Source organism: Sitophilus oryzae, unplaced genomic scaffold (genome assembly GCF_002938485.1).
Source record: "Sitophilus oryzae breed Bouriz unplaced genomic scaffold, Soryzae_2.0 scaffold_357_pilon_pilon, whole genome shotgun sequence".
NCBI classification, from domain to species: Eukaryota; Metazoa; Arthropoda; class Insecta; order Coleoptera; family Curculionidae; genus Sitophilus; species Sitophilus oryzae.
This window is the reverse complement of record NW_022146926.1, coordinates 1,232,076-1,253,128: the sequence shown is the minus strand read 5'-3', so window position 1 is coordinate 1,253,128 and position 21,053 is coordinate 1,232,076. Positions and strand designations below refer to the sequence as shown.

The following is a 21,053-nucleotide window of genomic DNA, read 5'->3' as shown; positions in this document are numbered from 1 at the left end:
ATAAAATTACTGACGATGGTGGGATAAAATTGTAATATCCCTAGACTTTTCCGGTGTGTGTATTTTTAATAGATATAAGGCAATTTTAAGTTGCTATGGAAAAAAATAAAAAAATCACTTGATTTAAATCATGCCAACCCTGCATTTGACATTATTATTAAGTACATTAAAATGTGGAGCATTTTCACAAGTTAAATTTGTGCAAATTTGAAATTCTGTTCCCAAATAAAACAAATCGTTTATTAAAAATGGCCATCTTACATAAAAAAAATCCTAAAATCGCATTACTCTGAATCGTAACAGCAACACGCATGCATACGGTGAATAATAATAAGCCAAAGCAATTGAATATAAGTATTCAAGGTAGAAATGCGGTCATGGAAGGAAATTTTCAGTTAATTCATGTGTCAAGGTTGTAGTAAATGCGGTTCGATAATATGGAGAGGTTTACTGTAATTGGCAATATATTTACGAGGGTACATTTGAAAGTTTTGAACGTTGTGGAGAAGACTGCATCATCAATTGTCATCTTTGAGAGAATTTTGAATATTTTGGAATTTCTTATAATACGTAACCAAATTTTTAAAACACACATCATTAGAATATGAAAATTTGTCAACACTTTTCACACTGTGGATCCCCTAATACAAATCCCCTAATACAAAATTTAATAAGCCATATCTCATATTGTATTATTCATTTTTGTCAGCCTCATGGAATGTTTCCTTTATTTTTCACTTATAATATCACAAGAGCTTAAATTATTTTCGGAAATTTTTTTGAGGGCACGAATATTTTGAAAATTATCCCGAGTCGAAGACGAGGGATAATTTTCCTAAAATATTCGTGCCCGAAAGAAAATTCCAGGAATAATTTAAGCTTGCGTGGTATTCGGTAAGAAAATTTCACACCTAAATTTGAAAAAAAAATATTAATCCAACCTTAGTTACATCAAATGCTAAAACTCAAATGGGTAATATTTCAATATATAGACATTGTAGTTGATTCACATTATGATTGTAGATCTTATGTTTACCTTTTCAACTGTCAAAAAATTTCCACTCAAGTTTCGTGGCGCCTCGAAAAAAATTTTGGAAATTTTTTCAGTTGCCATGGTAACTAGTCAACATTAAAGCATGTTATTGGTTGAAAAGTAGAGGTGTGAAATTTTCAGTTTAAGAAAATGAAATGTGATAGTTCAGTTCTGTAATTGTGTTTTCTCACTAACTGTATTTTAAAATTTTCCCAAAATATACAATGAAATCACGCATTTCGCAAATGCCTGATAAAAATAATCGATAGAATCTAAATGGAATAAGTAAATCTAAATATATAACTGTGAAAATGTATTAATGATATGTAATAGATAAGAAAGTCGTGTAATTGTATAGGTATTATCATTAGCATTATCTAAACAAATACAAATATACACAACTGATTATTTTTGTTATAGTTTTATCGCATAAATAGGTATCTACTTCATATAATGTCACCCATACATTCATATCTTTCTCATTAATTTATTACATTTATTGACATTAGTATGTTGGTAAAAAAAATCTGTATATAGTTTCTTCTACATTAATGGGATATTCTGTGTATGGCCAGCAAAATACAGTAAACATTTTTTTTGTGAATAGTCACTATATTCGGAATTAAAAAAAATAATTTAGAATTTTAATACTGGAATGACACTAAATTCTGTTAAAAATATCGAATAAGTAAATGTTCTAATGACTGAGAGACTACTGACTACTGACTGAGAAAACTGGTATGTTATTTGGTACCTACTATTAAATAGGCAAAGCAATAGATAGGTACGTTTTTGGAACCTATCATTATAGTGTAAAAACAAGCATTTACATCCATGCGTAAGTAAGTATATAGAATTATGTCTAGACTTTCATTTGTACTATTGCTAAAAGGTACTGCCACTAAATTTAATTATAGTCTGTCCAACAAGAGGATGCAATTTACTGTGAGGTTTTTAGTAGTCCATAATATTCAATTTTTTAATATAAATCTCTAATGTATAGTCCGTCTAGAAAGTATCCGGAATTTTATATTTTTCCTAAAACGGCTATGTTTTATATCCAGAGGAGTGGCGTTTTCAGCAGGATAATGCAAGATGCCATACGTCTGCCTATACTCAAGCTTGGATGCAACAACACCATTTGGCAACAATTCCATAGCCAGCAGCTTAGTCCCATTGAAGAAAACATATGGGGACTAATAAAGATTGAAGTGGAACGAGCAACGCCACGAAATAAACAAGATTTGATTCGCTCAGTTTTACAGGCCTAGACCACCGCCACTGAACAATTATGGTGTGGAGCTAGTTTCGGGTGTACCTGGACATTTAGTTAAGTATTTGGAGTTAAATGGAGGTTGTATAAGTAAATAAAATTAATAATTTGTTATAATTTTTTTAACTCAAGTCCTAAAAATATATATCGATAATTGCAATTTTGCTTTCTTTTTTCCGGATACTTTCTAGACGGACTATAGTTACATTATACATAATAGAAAATAATGGTTTTAGACATTTCGACTTTTTTCGAAATGTGCCTGATTACTCGTCTATATTTGGTTTATGTTCGAATTTCACTGCAGCAAAGACGACGTTGCCAATAAACGAAAAATTCACCAATTTAAGGAATTTTCGTAACATTATTGCAACAACGTAAAGTTTCAATTCAAATTTCATTTCAATTTATTATTCAATTACAATTTATTAATTTTTATGACATAAAAATATGGCTTTGGCGATACCAAATTAAAAGAAAAGTAAAAAATTATAACATATTATGCAATTATTAAAAAAAATTACGCCTTCAGAAAAAAGAAAACTGGTTTGGCAGACATCGCCTGAAATGCAAAAGTATTAATAGAAATGAGTTCCGAAGAAGTGATTTGCAAATAGGAATAACGTTCTATAGAAAAACAAAAGATGATGTGGTCGTGGTTAGGAATGCACAGGCGCAAATCTAAAAAATAAACGAGAAATTTGCATAAAGGATATGGCCGCTTATGAGTCAGCGTGTAATATCGGTTGTATCGGATATTATCTCAGCTAACAAACCTGTTTGCGACCAGTTAGTTCAATCTTTCCGATTCGACCTTTCGAGGTTGATTTGCTGGGAATAGAACTTGATCGAATTGCAGTAAAGAAATATAAATACACATTTTAATTAGGCAAACTATTAGTAACAGTTAACTGGATTTTGTTCGAGCTTCGAATTCACAAATGAAGTAAAATTGAAAAATTATAACTAGTAGTGGGAACTATCGAATGAATACTATCGAAACATTCGATAGTTGCAATTCGTTCGAATAATTCGATAGCTAGTAAAAAAACATTCGTTGAAAACTATTCGAAAAATTATCGAATAGATGCGTCATCTGCCTTGAAATATTGTATTCTAGTAATTCGGAGGCAAAAACCATTCATTTATAAAATTCATTCATTTATGAAATTCATTTATTCGCCAGGATCGATTATAATGAAATATTAACTGGATTTTAGTTGTCGCCCGGAGACGTAGGTTTCTTTCCGAGAAACCCGACAGCGGTCGGTGGCATTGCTATGAAAGAAGCCGGCATCTTTGATTTTTTGCGGAGTCATATAAAGATAAGGACACATTATTTTTTTTATTGAGGTGCTAGTATTTACACAGAAAATATATTATGAAGGGCGCTGTTGCCATATATTGGTATTAGTTGATATTAGCAAAGAATATTATTGTTTGGCTTTAGTTAGTTAGGGATAGTATGTCTATATATATTTTGCATTTTTTTTATTAATATTCTGTTGTTACACTGCAATAATACTTGTTATTTTGGATGTAAGAAAATTATTTTTAATGTTTTTAAGCAAATACTGGTTTAATAAAAATAATAATAACAGTAATAATTTGTAACAAAATTTAAAATAATTTAATATAAACATTATTTTACGTAGTAGCAAAAATTTAATTTTCTCACCCCATAGTTTGAGTTCGATAACCATTTACTTAACCACATTACTTAAATATTATTATTAAGTTCAACTAATTCATATTATTAAAACATCTAAAATACAAATATGTATTTTTAAAATTAATTCTAAGTTCATTTCATCTGTCTTAAAAATTGCTACTTCTCAAAATTTCCCATTAAAAAATAGACCATATAGATATACCATATAAAATAAAATAATTGAAAGATCGGGCTACGGAAAATCACACAAATTTTCGGGAAAATTTTTGACACCTGCACACGCACACAATCGTCAATTAAAAAAACTACTATTTTAGTATTTTAAATATTTTATAGCACAGTGTTTATAAGGTGAAATTATAAGAATTTGGAAGAACTAATAATGCACTGACGCACACAAAAATCAAACGAATACTAAATTTCATTTATCAAAAGCATTCGATAGTCGTGGCTCAACGATAACCATTTAGACGCACGGCGAGGTTGTCACATATGCTTTAGTATACAAATGAATGAATGATTTCATTCGAATAAAACCATTCGATAGTTGAAATCATTCATTCAGTAACCATTCGATAGTTTAATTCATTCGATAGTTCCCATCGCTAATTATAACTCTGGCAAATGCAGACCTGACCTGATACAATATACAGGGTGTTTAAAAAAACATGTGTCATCTCTCGTGGAGAGATTCCTCGCGTAAAAATAAGATTTATTTTTCATATCAACATAGGTCCGATTCTGTTTTGTTTCGTAGCTACAGGGTGTTAAAATCTTAATATTTTTTCGATTTTTTCTTTTTTCCAACCCTCAACTGTAATAATGATTTTTTCTTCTTTCTTTCTGTTCGATTTCTTGATATTTTGTCGATTTCGGCCTCCTTGATGAGATAAACGTTTTATTAATTTGCCTTGATCCAAGTCTAATAAAAAACCTTTAAAAAAAAATAATATTATTAACTTGCGAAAGTTTTAAATAAGTACTCGTTGATTCCTCATCAAAAAATATGAAAAAAAAATTCCTATAAACATGGGTATGGAAATGAATAGTTTTAGAGTTAGATTTTTTCTAATTATCTAAATACTATTTTTTTATTTGAAACTGCTGTCGGTTGCACTAATAGCAGAGTAAGTAAACCGCCGAGTAGCGACAGTCCCGTTTTCAATTTTCTTTGCGGCTGCGCGAAATATGTAGGTTATCTGTCATATGAAGAAGCGAAGTTGCCACTGTTGCCATTTACCAAATATCTCTATATACTTTATCTCAAGTATACCTCAGGCAACGAATCGTTTTTTTAATTATTTATTAGCTGTAAGATATTTTATACATTCAAATTTAGAAATAAGGATAAAACAAAACAAAAAAAATATGTATAAAACTTTATAATTAATTCCACTTCAAATTATGAGCAGTGTATACCATGTTTATAGGACCACTTCATAAGTTGAGCAGTTAAATAGGTAGTCTATCTGTCAAACACGTCAAAAGACAGAGAAAGAAAATTTGGTCCCACCACATCAAAAGAGCCGACGGTTTCTGTCTCTACTCGGCGATCTACTTATTCTGCTAATAGAGTAAGAATATTTAATAATAAATTAGATATAATTTATTAATTTTATTTTAATTTTATTGTGATTAATAAAATTGCGTTTGTCTCATCAAGGAGGCCGAATTCGATAAAATATCAAGAGATAACTTTTAATTGGCATTAAACGGCCTACACAATTTTGATATCAAAAGAAAAAAGTCAGTGGCGCACATGTTTTTCTTTTTGAAAAATAATCCAGTGATGGAATGACCCATATGCTCGTCCCTGATGAATTTATAGTTGATGGTAGTAACTTCTACCATCAAAATTTCATTCGAATCACTAAAAGAATTTGGATGAAAATTATAATAAATCGAAAGAGTATTAAGACTAACACCCTGTAGCTGCGAAACAAAGCAGAATCGGACCTATGTTGATATGAAAAATAAATCTTATTTTTACGTGAGGGATCTCCCCACTAGAGATGGCACATGTTTTTGAAACACCCTGTATACATTTTGTTAAAATATTTTTATATAAAGTTTAGACTTTTTCTTCTTAATCTAAGGTGACTACCGATTTTTTGTCATAGTTTTTATCGCACATATTGGTCTTTTTAAATTTTGACTGTTTCCCTTCATCAAAATTGATGATTAAATGGCGCCATCAAATTTTCTTTTTTGAGATCAAACGTTTCCAAATAATTTCCCTTGTAACTCTTGACAATTTTTGCAAAAGATTCGCTATTTTCTTATTTACTCTGATTAGAAGTATTAAACATTTCAAGCCTCATTTTCAACAAAATCATACGATCGAAAAAAAGGCGTCAAAGACGGCTGGGAAATGACAATCAATGATAATTTTGGCGAGGTCAAGCCCTAGACTTCATTTACTTGGCCCGTAATTAATAGTCTTTTATAACAGGACGATATAATATCGAAAATGATAAAAAAGGATTATAGTTTCGGTACTAAAAATAGCATACCAAAACAACCGTCTGACTTACAACTTGATATCAGAGATACACAGATGAATTACTGGAGATAAAAAGAAATAATCAGATTACAGTAAAACATCTGTTTGCAAAATTTTTAGGGTTGTTTGTTAATTATACAACGTTGGCATTGAACAGAGTTAATGAACTAGTATAGTACTTCCAAAGTTAATTGGAATGGTTTGAGGCTCTTAATTTCGGCACTGCCTTTGTAGGAATCGTCTGCATTTAATATACAAATTCAAGGATCCCAAACCAGTCCGAATGACTTTGAAAATACTATAATAATATTGGAAAAAATGCACTTTTTTAAAAAAATTATTATAGAGCTCAGTCAATGCAATCGTATCCACTGTTCGGTTTTTATATGATTCAAAATAAAAAATATATAAATTATAAAATTAGTAATTTTTTAATGGCCATAATGCGTTCTTTCAAAATGATCGAACAACTAAATCATTTCCATAGATCCAGTGACGTACCGTGACTTTGAATTTTGAGACCAAAAACTGACAAATAATTTGTCAAAAAAATCATATTACAGCTATATGTTTTGTTTTGCATAAAAATGTTAACTAATAAGTTAGAATAATTATATTTCTTTCCTAAGTGGTTTTATCGCTATATTTAACTAAAGCTAAGTACAACACAAATCTTAAATACGTGGACTATTATAACAACAAATACATCGTAAAAGACTATTTTGGTAGCATTCTTAACGAGGATTCAAGTTAAACTTTTTAGAAAATAATTTAAAGGAAAAATGAACCTGCTCAGATGCTTGTTCCGAGTAAAATCCTAGAGCTCTATGATTTGCTTTTATAAACTCTGGTACATGATGCAGAATTGCATGAATCTTTGGAGTTATCTTAATACCTAAGTTGAGTATTTCCAATCTAAATTGTTCGATGTCATGTTCAAAATGTTTGTTTGGTGCTTGACCAAAACAACTCGAAACTACTTGATTGAATGCAGAAAACACTGCAATATATTTATTTCCTAAAAAAAAGATGTTTAGGTTTTTGCTTGTCAAAACTTTGAATAGGATTCTTTACCGGGCGATATCGTCTTCAAAATATCCACTTTTTTTAAAAGTTGTCTGGCGTTATTTCCGTTACATTTTCCATAATGATCTAGTTTCAATCCTGCTTTTTTATCCATTCTGTTGCAACATTGGTATTCTCCAATTCAAGACAATCAAATAGTTTTTGAACCACATCTAACAAAAGGTGAAGCTCAGGAGGAGGAATACACTTTAAGACAGGTGTTTCTTCGTCGCCAATGATTAAAGGTATGTTTATACAGTTTTCTAAAAAATAATTGCCCTTTTTTTATACGGTTCATTGAACAACAGTTTAAAAAATACAAAAAAAATATTTCAAACAAAAACGCTTAATAAAATCTTTGGCTTTTGTTATATTTCCTCCAGATTGTTGCCGTAAATTTGTATTTTCTGTAATACTTTTTATAGTTCTGAATGATCCTTTAATTTCCATTTCCTTTACATTTACATTATACCATGGGCAAGTGTGAGTGGCTGAATTTGACTGAAGACCAGGGAGAATCATAATAAACTTAAAGTCGGCGGCAAAAGTATAGGAACAAATTCCACATATGGACTGCAGATCTAACGTCTCAAAGAAGCTTTTAATGTTAGCATAATATTCAGACAACTTTGGTCCTAAGCCAATTATGAAGAGTTTATTAATTCCAGCACTTTTATATTTCTTGAAATATTCGGGATCATTTTCAGGGAGCACATTCAGACAAACTTTAAGTGATCCACCACCACTATCAATGCCAATTTTTACATGAAAATCTTCAGATAATTCTCTAATTTCCAAAATATATGGTAGAAGACCAGATAAATCTGAGCAGTATACAAAAATTAATATTAACTGAATTAACATTTTTCCTTTAAATTGTTTTCTAAAAGTTTAAAATTCTCGTTCAGAATGCTATCAAAACAGTCTTTTACGATGTATTTGTTGTTATAATAGTCCACGTATTTAAGATTTGTGTTGTACTTAGCTTTAGTTAAATTTAGCGATAAAACCACTTAGTTAGGGAAGAATTATAATTATTCTAACTTTTTAGTTAACTTTTTCATGCAAAATAAAACATAGCTGTAATATGATTTTTTTGACAAAGTATTGTTTCTGTTTTTGGTCTCAAAATTCAAAGTCACGGTACGTCACTGGATCTATGGAAATGATTTAGTTGTTCGATGATTTTGAAAGAACGCATTATGGCCATTAAAAAATTACTAATTTTACAATTTATATATTTTTTTATTTTGAATCATATAAAAACCGAACAGTGTATGTAACTGTTTTCTCAGTTTATAATCATCTGCTGATGATGCTAACATGGTTAGCGGAACGCGCGTCCAGTGTAAAAGTAAAAGTGTTTTGATGTATTGTGGCGACTTAGTGTTTTTATTTTGCTGTTTAACACCAAAGGTTCCAACCCTCAACTGTAATCTAGAAATATATCTATAACCTTCCCCCACCACTTTATTTTAGCAGGAAGGAAAAAAAGGTTTTAACAAAAAAAAAATCTGAAATTTACTGAATATTATGAAGCTAATATTTATAGTACCCCTTACCTAAACAACATTTTGTAAAAATTCTATTTTTTTATTTTCCATAGCAGTTGCGCCCTCTAGCGGCATTAACATATGGTAGCAAATATACATAAAATAATTAAAATTCAAGAAAAAATTCATAGCTCTGAAAACAAAAATTCGTTTGATGATATTCCATACTATTCTATGTATATTGGACATGTGTAATTTTAAAAAACAAATAAAAAGATCTAAAAATAGAGTGTGTCTACATTATTTTAACATTACATATCGCAAATCTAACTTAAATTTCAGCAGAAAACGTGTACCTAAATTGTTATAAATATACTAGTTCATTCAAAATATATCTTTATACGTAACGTATATTTCCATTTAACAACTATTATAGGAATATGACATCATAATTCGAGCTAATAACTCATGTTTTTGGTATTTTAACATTAAATATTCTGACATCACTGGTTATCGTTTAGAACAAGCAATAATTCGTTGAGATATTCTGGTAATTTCTGTTTCTAAATGACTAGTCTCCACCCGAACCACAAAAAAGTCTAAACATGTGGGTCGTCTTGTTTCAAATTTGAATATTTTTTTATGAATGGCATTAACGATTCTGTAACGACTATTGTTTGTTTAAAATGTTGCGTACAATGGATGTAAATAATAGTGTGTAGGAAAATCTGTTCCCGTTATCGTTTGCCGGAAGTAAAAATTGACATAGAATAAAAGAGGGAAACCTGTGTATACTGTTAGTTGATGTTGTATCATCGATAAAAGTATACAAAAAAATTAAGAGATTTTGGTGGATTAATATAAAGCCCCCTCTACACATAACATTTTGCCTGTCAGTTAAAACGGAAGACCGTTCAGTTTTAATTTAAGATTTTCCTCCGTTTTTAGATAAGTTTTTGGTAAAGACCATGGAGGTTTTTAGCAATTCTAATAGTGTGTCCAGTGATGTTGGAAAAAAAGTAAAATTTTACCACAAAATTGTATATATGGTTGAAAAACGCAAAGCTAATAATTGTAAAAATTGGATCGTATGGTAATAATTATTAAATAGTTTAAATATATTTAAAATTGCAAGTACTATACATAATCTAGCTTTAAATATAAGGTATACAGGGTTGTTCACCACATACGACACGGAGTATTGTAGCTAAACGATGAGATTTTTACAAATTGTAAGTTTGGGGTTCGTTGAAGGACTATTAGAGCTACAATTTAAAAATATTTTTACAAGATACAGAGTATCCCAAATAAATAAAAAATATCAAAGTTGTATTTTTTTAAATGGAACACCCTGTATATTATTACATTTTTAGTTTCTACGATTAAAATAAAGGTAAATTTGATTAAGATTTATTATACTTAAACCTTACCGTTTTTGAAATATTTTCAATTTTGTGAAATTGCAGTAAAAATTTTAAAGCTTCATTTCTCCAAGGGTATCAATGTTTTTAATACTAAATATTAAATGAAGTTTATTTATTGATTAGTTATTATGTTGCATTAATAAAAGTAATACTACCTTATACAGAGTGTCTACAAATTTATTTTAAATAATTATTAGCTTCAAACGGCAACAACTTCTTTAATTTAAATAGAATGCCCTGTATATTTTAGGAGAATCAGATGCACAATTAAATTGTCTATCAAATTGTATTATACCATTTTTACCTATCCCTTCAAGTTTTCGTAGAAAATGCATTTTCTTATAATTTAGACCTAATTTATCAATATATCTATGGAATATTGACATTTTAGATTGTTTTAAAGCAACAAATGTACAAAATGTACAGACTAGTAATATTACTAGCCCATTTGTATGCAAAAAAAAAACTATTTAAATCTTTATAAAAGAGCATACCATTAATTAAATATAACACCATTATTTCCGCCCATATACTAATTAATGACACACTTAATTGTGTTCGTTAATAAATTATTATAAATAAATGTGGATTTTTGAGTCAGAAATCAATATAATAATAAATTATCAAATTAAAGTCTTTGTTGTTATAAATAAGCATTTATTAAAAAATGATATATCATTTTTAAGGTGTTACTTTTTATCACACTGTCTAATGCCCATACAAAATTCAGTTTTTTAGTATTTGGAGCAATTATTATTAATCAACGCAAACAGTCAGTTAATGTAGTTTGAATACTGAAATCATATTAATTGGTCCTCTTTAACAAATATTTAAACAGTTTTTTTATTTTTTAATGAAATCAAAGAATTATATCGACAATATTAGTATCTGTACTCTTTAAAAATTTGGTACTTCTTTAAAAAAAATCTAAAATGTCAATAGTCCATGGGTATATTGATAAATAAGTTCTAAATTGCAATGAAAATGCATTTTCTACGGAAACTTAAAGAGATAGGTAAAAAATGGTATAACATAATTTGATAGACAATTAAATTGTGCATCTGATTCTCGTAAAATATACAGGGTGTTCCATTTAAATTAAACAAGTTATTGCCGTTTGAAGCTAATAATTATTTAAAATAAATTTTTACAACACAATAACTGATCAGTAAATAAACTTCAGTAAATATTTAGTATTAAAAACTTTGATACCCTTGGAGAAATGAAGCCTTAAAATTTTTACTGCAATTTCACAAAATTGAAAATATTTCAAAAACGGTAAGGTTTAAGTATAATAAATCTTAATCAAATTTACCTTTATTTTAATCGTAGAAACTAAAAATGTAATAATATACAGGGTGTTCCATTTAAAAAAATACAACTTTGATATTTTTTACTTATTTGGGACAATCTGTACTTTGTAAAATTATTTTTAAATTGTACCTCTAATAGTCCTTCATCGAACCCAAAACTTACAATTTGTAAAAATATCATCGTTTAGCTACAATACTCCGTGTCGTATGTGGTGAACAACCCTGTATATTACTAGCCTAATGGTACAAAATACACAATAGTACCGTATGATCGAAAAAAAACGGCGTCCAGTTGGCTAGGAAATGAACATCGATGACATTTCCCGTATAAATTTACATATAAAATGACCACGATCTTCATTCCATAGCCATCGCTGACGCCGTTTTTTCTCGATCATACGGTATATAGGTTTGGTGCATTTTCAATTGATTTCAACAAATTCTGACCGCAGCGCTTCAACGGCAGAAATCAGAAATAATCAATATGTATTTTACGCCGCCGCGCGCCGTCACGTTGATCGCATTAAAATATTATTGAAATCGTGGTTTTGTCACAATATTTATGTATTCTAGTTTTTTGCTAGTGCAGTTATTGAGACTATAAAGCACTCAGGTATGAGGTTTGTGTAATGTAACGCTGTTTCGGGTAGTAAAAAATGAATGAAAAAGAATTCGATCTAGGCGCCGTGTTGTGTTGTGACAATATCAAATGTTAATAAAATTGTCGAAAAAATGTTAACGCGTAAAGGAGAGCGTAATTAGGGCGTTGTTGGGTGCAATAACATTCAATAACTCAACTTTCCCGGATATTCAACTTTCCCGAAACAACATTTTTTTTATAGCTTCATAGTTTCTCACACCGATTTGATCAAAAGCAAAAATGGATTCAAGGAGTTCGACGAAACAAGTGAGTAAACAAAGTGCTCCTTACATAATCAAAAAATTAAATAGACATAATACACTATGAGAGGATAAAATATAATTTGCAATATTAATGGTATACTTTTTTGGTTCAACAAGTAATTAAATGTTTTATGAACATCTAAAATTATAATCCTATGTACCTGATTTAGCCCCAATTATGCCTCACTAGCAAAACCGGTGATTAAAACTATGCTCTCTACCGTAGTTAAACTCATCTAAAAAGCTTTTTAACACACTTTCTGCATATATCAAAATATTTACTTCTTTATTCTTATTTTTAGAATTTTCACAAATTATACCTACTTCCTAACACTTTTAGAATAATTAAATATTAAATTTTTCGTATACTCGCAATTTAAATCCGTGTATTTGTATACTATACTAATTGTTTACGATATTCTCCGATGGTGGCAGCACCGGCGGAGAAAGCACCAAGCCTATACACCTGGTACTCTGTACAGGGTGGGTCAAATTCGACGCTTTTAAATGGAAACACCCTTTTCTATAGGAGATAGACTAAAACTAATATCGGTGTCTGGAGCTCAATTTTTGCCAAAAACATGATGGTGAAAACCGCATATCGATATCTGTTACCGTTTCGGAGTTACGGGGTGTTTTTCAAAAATATGCATTTTTAACAAATCGCTGTAACTTTTTTGCTATGGAAAATTTTGTATTTTTATGAAAACATTTCCAAAGCACCTTTTTACGTAGAATTTAATGGTTTAAGTATAATTTTTCTAAAATTAATATTTTAAGAATTATCAACAAAAAATTTGATTTTTTATATGGGACACCCTGTATATTTTTAATTTATTGAAAAGAATTTAAAATTGCCTTTCCAAAAATATAACATACTTAATATTTTGCTCGATTCCTCTTCGAGATATAGAGTATATAAAAATTCGCCCGCTTTAAAAAGTAGGCTTTGAACGGCACCGGCTGCAATGCAAAAAAATTCTAGCTGTGAGCATCAGTTAAAACGAAAATAATATTTGCTATGAGAGATGCAGAATTTTATAACAATTTAAAACATATTTAACCAACATCAACACATTTAAAGTATATCTAATAACATTAAAAATAAATAGCAAACCAAGACATGAGATTTTGCTACAGGTGTTCGACATATCGACCGTCTTCTGTTATGGACAGAAGGGGCAGTTTTTGAACATTTCTCGCGAAATTCATTAACTCAGTGGGGGTGAAAGATACCCTCTCATAACTGCTAAGTATTTCTAATTCTTGTCTAGATTATACGGAAGAATAAGGAACCTTTTTTTCGCAAATATATCAATAGGATTAGATCCATGGGCACTAAGTCAGGCGGCCTCGACGGCCAACGGCTGGGATCTTGGTTAGCTATTCAAATATTCTTGAAATTGGCTGCAAAAATTTGCTAATAACTTCAGCGTTCAGAGCCGGTGCGTCGTCTTGCTGAAAAAATATGTTTTCGAGTTCCATTAAGGGCATATCATCAATAAGGGGTCCAAAGCCTACTAGTTAAAAGTGGCGAACTTTTAAAAATTCTGTATTTCGAAGAGGATTATAACAAAATATCAAGTGTGCTATATTTTTGGAAAGGTAATTTTAAATTCTTTTCAGTTAAATAAAAATATGGAGGGTGTCCCAAATAAAAAATCATTTTTTCTGTTGATAACTCTTAAATTATTAATTTAAAAAAAAATATACTTAAACCATTAAATTCTACGTAAAAAGGTGCTTTGCAAATGTTTTCATAGAAATACAAAATTTTCCATAGCAAAAAAGTTACAGCGATTTGTTAAAAATGCACAGTTTTGATAAACACCCCGTGACTCCGAAACGGTAACAGATATTGATGTGCGGTTTTTACCATCATGTTTTTGATGAAAATTGAGCTCCAGACACCGATATTAGTTTTCATCTATCTCCTATAGAAAAGGGTGTTTCCATTTAAAAGCGTCAAATTTGACCCACCCTGTACAACGTGTAATGAAAATTAAAATATTACCATTCCTAAAGCCAAGTTGATATTTTTTAAAATAATTCTTATATGCGTTGAAGCTACCATAAAATTTTCAAATTCGTAATATACAAGATGTCATAGTGACAATAAAAATAAAATTAGCTGAAATATTATTCAGCAAAGCAATATTTTAAACTTTATTTCTGGTTTCTATTTTTTAAAAATATGTTGTTTTGGCATCTCAACCACATTCAAGTAAACAAGATAGGGAAAGTACGGAACGGTTTGATCGAGGTTTGTAAATATTTGCATACATTACAAACGGCATATTATGTGTACAAAGGTATACTGTTACGTAAAGCCAATATGCATAAATCTCTTAGCCAGAAGACTTTTTCTTAGATCTAATACTAGTGAACAGACACCAAAAAACGTAGTGTATTGGTACGTTAATTATACTTTCCAACTTGATTAGCTGTCATCAAGTTTCACAGAGCACGTGTCAGAAATTACAATAATTTTGGTGTTTGTAGCCTGTGTTGTAGCTATGTATTAACATTTAATATACTACCGATTATATTAAATTACCATATATGATGAAATGTGTATTATGAATTGCATATTTTACAATATACAGTGTGACAAAAAAGACAAATAATCAATCTGAATTTGTTGGCAGTTAAACCATTTTCAATGTGTTTTCACAAAAGAATTAGTAATTATTAAGTTTTTAGTTATTTTTTATACAAGACGATAAAATGGTATTTTATCGTCGACCGAAAAGATTAATCATAGACTTAAAATAAAATATAGACTACACTATTTACATCTCAATGCGGTCAAACAATCTTTTTTGTACACATGTTTACTTCTGGGTACAGTCGACCGAGCCTTCCTCATCCAGCCTATGTTGTCACGTCTTTAATATTATCAATATTTTTTTTCTTGTTATACACATATATATTGAGATATTAATACTACAGTTTAATAAAGTAGGTTTTAATATTCCATAGATGTATTAAATAGTCCTTATACTACTAAATTATCAGTCGGATACTGTTTAAAAAGGATAAGTTCTTTACAATATGACAACACCGATTAGAGGCGAGGGAGCCTATTCATTCATTAAGCTTGTCGCCCACTTGTCCGGCACAGCACGGACCGTAGCTGCCCGTCACCTGCAGGCGACGGAGAGCTTGGTCGCTCACTTTTCCGGTGGAAACCGGCAAACCGTCACGTTGCGGTCGTGTGTTGCCAAGATCTTTTTATTTTGTTTACATGTAGCAGTTGCAGAGTCACTATGTTTGAAAGCAGCAGTTCTGATTTTGCATTTTTGCAAGAAGAAGAAAATAAAAAGAAGATAAAGAGAAACATGTGGGTCCATCCCATTAATCAAAAGACGAAAAGAAATTTTTTCAATATTTTAGAATGTCGCCCAATAAATGCCTAGAACCTAATTTATAATTTCAAAATTCCTCATTTCGAAGAGCAATATCGAAAGAAGAAAGGCTTGCCGTAGGACTGCTTTCTCGGACTCAACAACAACAACTGCAGAAATAACTGCAAAACAAATATGCGATCGACAGGCTTTCACGACTTAATACAGGCCAGCGCCGCGCCGGCCGGCTCCGCGCACACTTGACCAGCCCGTCCCGGCACGGACCGTCGTTTGACGGGGAGAGTCGGAGAGCTGGAATCTGTTCCGTCGACGCACTCGCCGTTCCGTGCCGTGACGGGCTAATGTGCGGTAGTCTATTCATTTGCATGGTTTTAATCCTATCCGTATTTTGACGGGCCGGAACTGGACGGGACGTGACGGCCAAGTGGGCGACAAGCTTTACCTTGTAGTACGTGTCGGACGTGTGCGGTAAAGCTTTGTTGCCGCTATCTCCTCGGCTGTATTAACGCATTTTCTTAGCTTGTAGTCCTTAAGTGTTTATTTTATTGACTTTTTCTGTTCAAGAACTATAAAATATGGTTCGCCAGTGCCAAATTTGCAAGAAATTTGACTTAAATAATCCATTTAATGTCTTGAAACGACTTTTTCGACCGGTGAAGCAACTCTCAATTTACCCATTGGGAGTCAGTGGCGTTGTTGTAGAAAGGCGCTTATTTAGATAATATTTTAGTAAAATGTAAAATCTGAATTTTTTCTCTTATATTACATTATTTACTTACTTACATTGTAACAAAATCATAATTATAACCCTGTTAATAATTAATAATGTTTTTATTAAAAATATATTCCGGTTTATTCTAAAATTATCTTCAGAATCTAAAATAACATACAAGAATTTTAATATGATATTACATTATGAGACAATATTTTTTAATATACCGGGTCGTCTCAAAAGTGGTTCACCGCTATAACTTTTTTATTTTTTCAGATAAAAAAACAGATTTGTATGTTAGTAGGTATATGACATAAATTAGGATTTATTGACGTATTCAATTGTTTTTGGTCTCTTTCTGTTTCACCGAAATGATTACATCTTTTGATTTTTAAAGGCACCCTCGGTATATTTCTACTTTATTCGATAGAAAATGATAATAGAATTCTGAATAGAATGACATATCATATGTCAACTTTTGACATTGTCGCTTAAAAACAAATCGTATTATAAATTTCAATCCAGGGTGCCATGGTGTTGTTAAAAACACTAAGTTTTAATCAAGGAGCCTTGGAAAAATAGTTTTGATCGTCTAATGGGTTTCGTGTCTTGTCTAGGCCGATTAAAAGATGTACAAATCATATTTTTAATCATACATATGTCAATTTTTTCAAATGGAACAAGGGTGACTCGTTAGCATATTTGGAAAAAGCATTTTTTTATGAATATATTGATACCACACACTTGGTATTTCGAGTCAAATTGTCGTTATGAACCACGTGTTACAATTACAATTAAACCATATGCGAAAGTGTCAAAAGTTGACATATGATATGTCATTCTATTCAGAGTGTCATTTTCTATCAAATAAAGTAGAAATATACCGAGGGTGCCGTTTAAAAATTAAAAGTTATAGTCATTTCCGGTGAAACAGGAAGTGACCGAAAACAATTGAATGCGTCAAACAATCCTAATTTATGTCATATACTAACATACTAAATCTTGTTTTTTTATTTGAAAATATAAAAAAAATTATGGGGATGAGCCACTTTTGGGACGCACCCGGTATAATAAAGACAGTACCGAGTTAAATAAATGTAGTTTTCATTTTATCCACTTCCTATCACCTTCCTTGCTTTAATGGAACAGATTTATGTTTTCTCTAATTTACATAAGACATCACTTAACCAGAAAAATAATTACAACAATCATATTTTTTTTTCTCTCCCTGTCGCCGATTCTATTATATCTGTGGAATAGATCCTGTTTTCATTAATATTAGGGGTTGTAAATGTTTGACTAAAATTAATAATTTATTATTAATTTCAAAAATTACGTAATTTCGATTATAAAATTTCTTCTATAACGTGTATTTTATTATTTTTATCCTTTTTGGACTCTAAGACGTTTTTTCTAAACTTTTATTTAAAAAACCTGTCCTAAATCTTAATAAAATATAAAAAAGTTTAAATACGATATATTTTTAATTTAATTATAGCTTCATTAAAATAAAAAAATTACCCGGCTATGATACGGAGAGTTCAGTGTACTTGAGAAACGAAAGACAGTGTTGTGTTTCTCGGCAGAGTCGTCAGGGAACGACCGTTACGACAGAGACAACCTATCTATCGCTCGTGTCGCACTCGTTATAACCTAAAACAATAACACAACAATAACAAGACATTGTCTGACCGCATGTACCAGCTATTTATGAATGAGATGCTCAGTCTATATTTTATTTTAAGTCTATGAGATTAATTAAATCGCGAATGAATTAATTTCGGGAGACGATAATGCAATTTTATCGTCGTGTATAAAACAATATTTTTTCCATACCGAGTTACGTTTTAAAAAATATTCAGAAATTATTATCACAAGGAATTTATACATATATATATACTACGAGTAGAAAAAATATTGTGCTGGGTTGGCGTTGGTTTCTATGTAATTTGACACATAAATAAAGCTGTCTCTTTAGTTGTCAGTTTTGAGTCAATATTTTTTAATTCTCTTTCGTGCCGATTGCTGATTGAATTGAAGCCAGAAATGGCTCAAAACGAAATAAGTAAATTACCAACAGATATTCAGGCCGAGGCGACAAACGCTATATCCAAACTACTTCCATTTAGATCCCGAATAACTTATGAAAAGGAATACAAAAATTTTCAAAAATGGAAGCAATTAAACGTGCGAGATGTTAAATATCGTTTTCGAACGTGTTAAAGTATCATTTAATCTACCCCAAAGAATATACCTAGCTAGAAAAAGAATGGACCATACTGAAAAATGGTCCTACAGAAGTGGCGCCATCTATTGAGTAGGGCTTGTTTTAAATGGATCGAAGTGCGGGCTTTTTAAATGAACGTATTTATTGAATTTTACTCTAAAATAATTAAATTTGATTATTAAATCTTATTGTTTACACAAATTAAACAATACTAATAACAAGTATCGTTGTGATGTGTAAAAAATAAGATTTAACAGTATAATTTATACAATTATTAAATAAAATTAAAGCCAAACATGTGTAAATATTATTTGTTATTTAAAGTTTTTATTTATAAGTCAAATATTTAAACATCGTTTATTATAATAAAACAAGACCAATGAAATACGCCCAAAGTTTTGTAAATGGAGTAAATATAAATAAGTACTTATATGATGGCAAAAATAAAAGACTTACATTATATTTTTAGGGCCACAAAAAAAAAGAATCGTCTAATAAAAACACATATAACAAATTATAGTTTGAAAAACATTTTGATAATCATTTATTTGATAATATTATGAATGGCACTATGACAACGACAATATTTTTTAAGACTTTGACAATAATATGACAATGGCCGTTGGAAACTATGGAAATTACAAAAAAATTATGATTTAACGCCATCTGGCATAACTAGTAGCAACTTCTTAACCTAAAAATTAATTGCACTACCACCTAGTGGCTAGGGCTGGAACTATTTTATTTGAGATTTCCGTGGAAACGTTGGAACCGCTTTTGGTATTTCACTTTCCCGCCCCTGGTTCCACCGTTTCCACGGAAATTTCAAATAAAATAGTTCCAGCCTCGGGCGCTAGGTAGTAGTGCAATTAATTTTTAGGTTAAGAAGTTGCTACTAGTTATTGCCAGATGGCGTTCAATCAGATTTTTTTTGTAGTTTCCATAGTTTCCAACGGCCATTGTCATACTATTGTCAAATTGTCAAAAAATATTGTCGTTGTCATAGCGCCAATCATAATATTATCAAAAATGATTATCAAAACCTTTTTCAAACTATAATTTGTTATATGTGTTTTTATTAGACAATTCCTTTTGTTTGTGGCCCTAAAAATATAATGTAAGTCTTTTATTTTTGCCATCATTTAAGTACCTATTTATATTTACTCCATTTACAAAACTTTGGACGTATTACGTTGGTCTTGTTTTATTATAATAAATGATGTTTAAATATTTGACTTATAAATAAAAACTTTAAATAATAAATAATATTTACACATGTTTGGCTTTAATTTTATTTAATAATTGTATAAATTATACTGTTAAATCTTATTTTTTACACATCACAACGATACTTGTTATTAGTATTGTTGAATTCGTGTTAAAAATAAGATTTAATAATCAAGTTTAATTATTTTAGAGTAAAATTCAATAAATCCACTCATTTAAAAAGCCCACGCTTTGATTCATTTAAAACAAGCCCTACTCAATAGATGGCGCCACTTCTGTAGGACCATTTTTCAGTATGGCAGAGTCCATTCTTTTTCTAGCTAGGTATATTCTTTGGTTCGAATTATATTCCGGAAACTTCGGCAGCATATTCTGAGAATAAAAATAAGTAAAAAAGTTCGTATAAATGTATGTCCTAAAATGCTTAGTTTCGGATATACAGGGTGTAGAAGTTTCATTTTTATTTCGATTTTTTCCAAATAATTTCTGAAGTAACGTGAATTTTTAGATAAAAATTGGTGTCTGGGAGTTTTTTGACATGAGGAATTTCATTTTGATGTGAATATGACTTCTGCTTGTAGAGGGCGCCACCTACATATTTTTAATTGGTTTGAAGAGTAATAACTCACCCTTGAATGATAGTTCTGAATTGATTAAATTCAATTAATAGACATCGCAGCATTCGCAGCTGAATAACGGACTGTCAGTAATAATGACAGACAATAATATGAAAAATATCCTCCCTCCAAAGTTTATATGCGTCAATCATTCGTCCACGATTAAAGTTAAACAGTTGTTAAAAAAAATCAATTTGGCTTTAGGAAGGGATTCGTTTAATGG

The 21,053-nt window shown here is 30.3% G+C and overlaps 1 protein-coding gene across 4 annotated transcripts in view; it reads right to left on the bottom strand.

The window, feature by feature from the left end:
* LOC115884813 (moesin/ezrin/radixin homolog 1-like) overlaps nucleotides 1–21,053 on the bottom strand; it is a 62,521-nt gene that overhangs the window by 23,857 nt on the left and 17,611 nt on the right. The window lies entirely within an intron of this gene.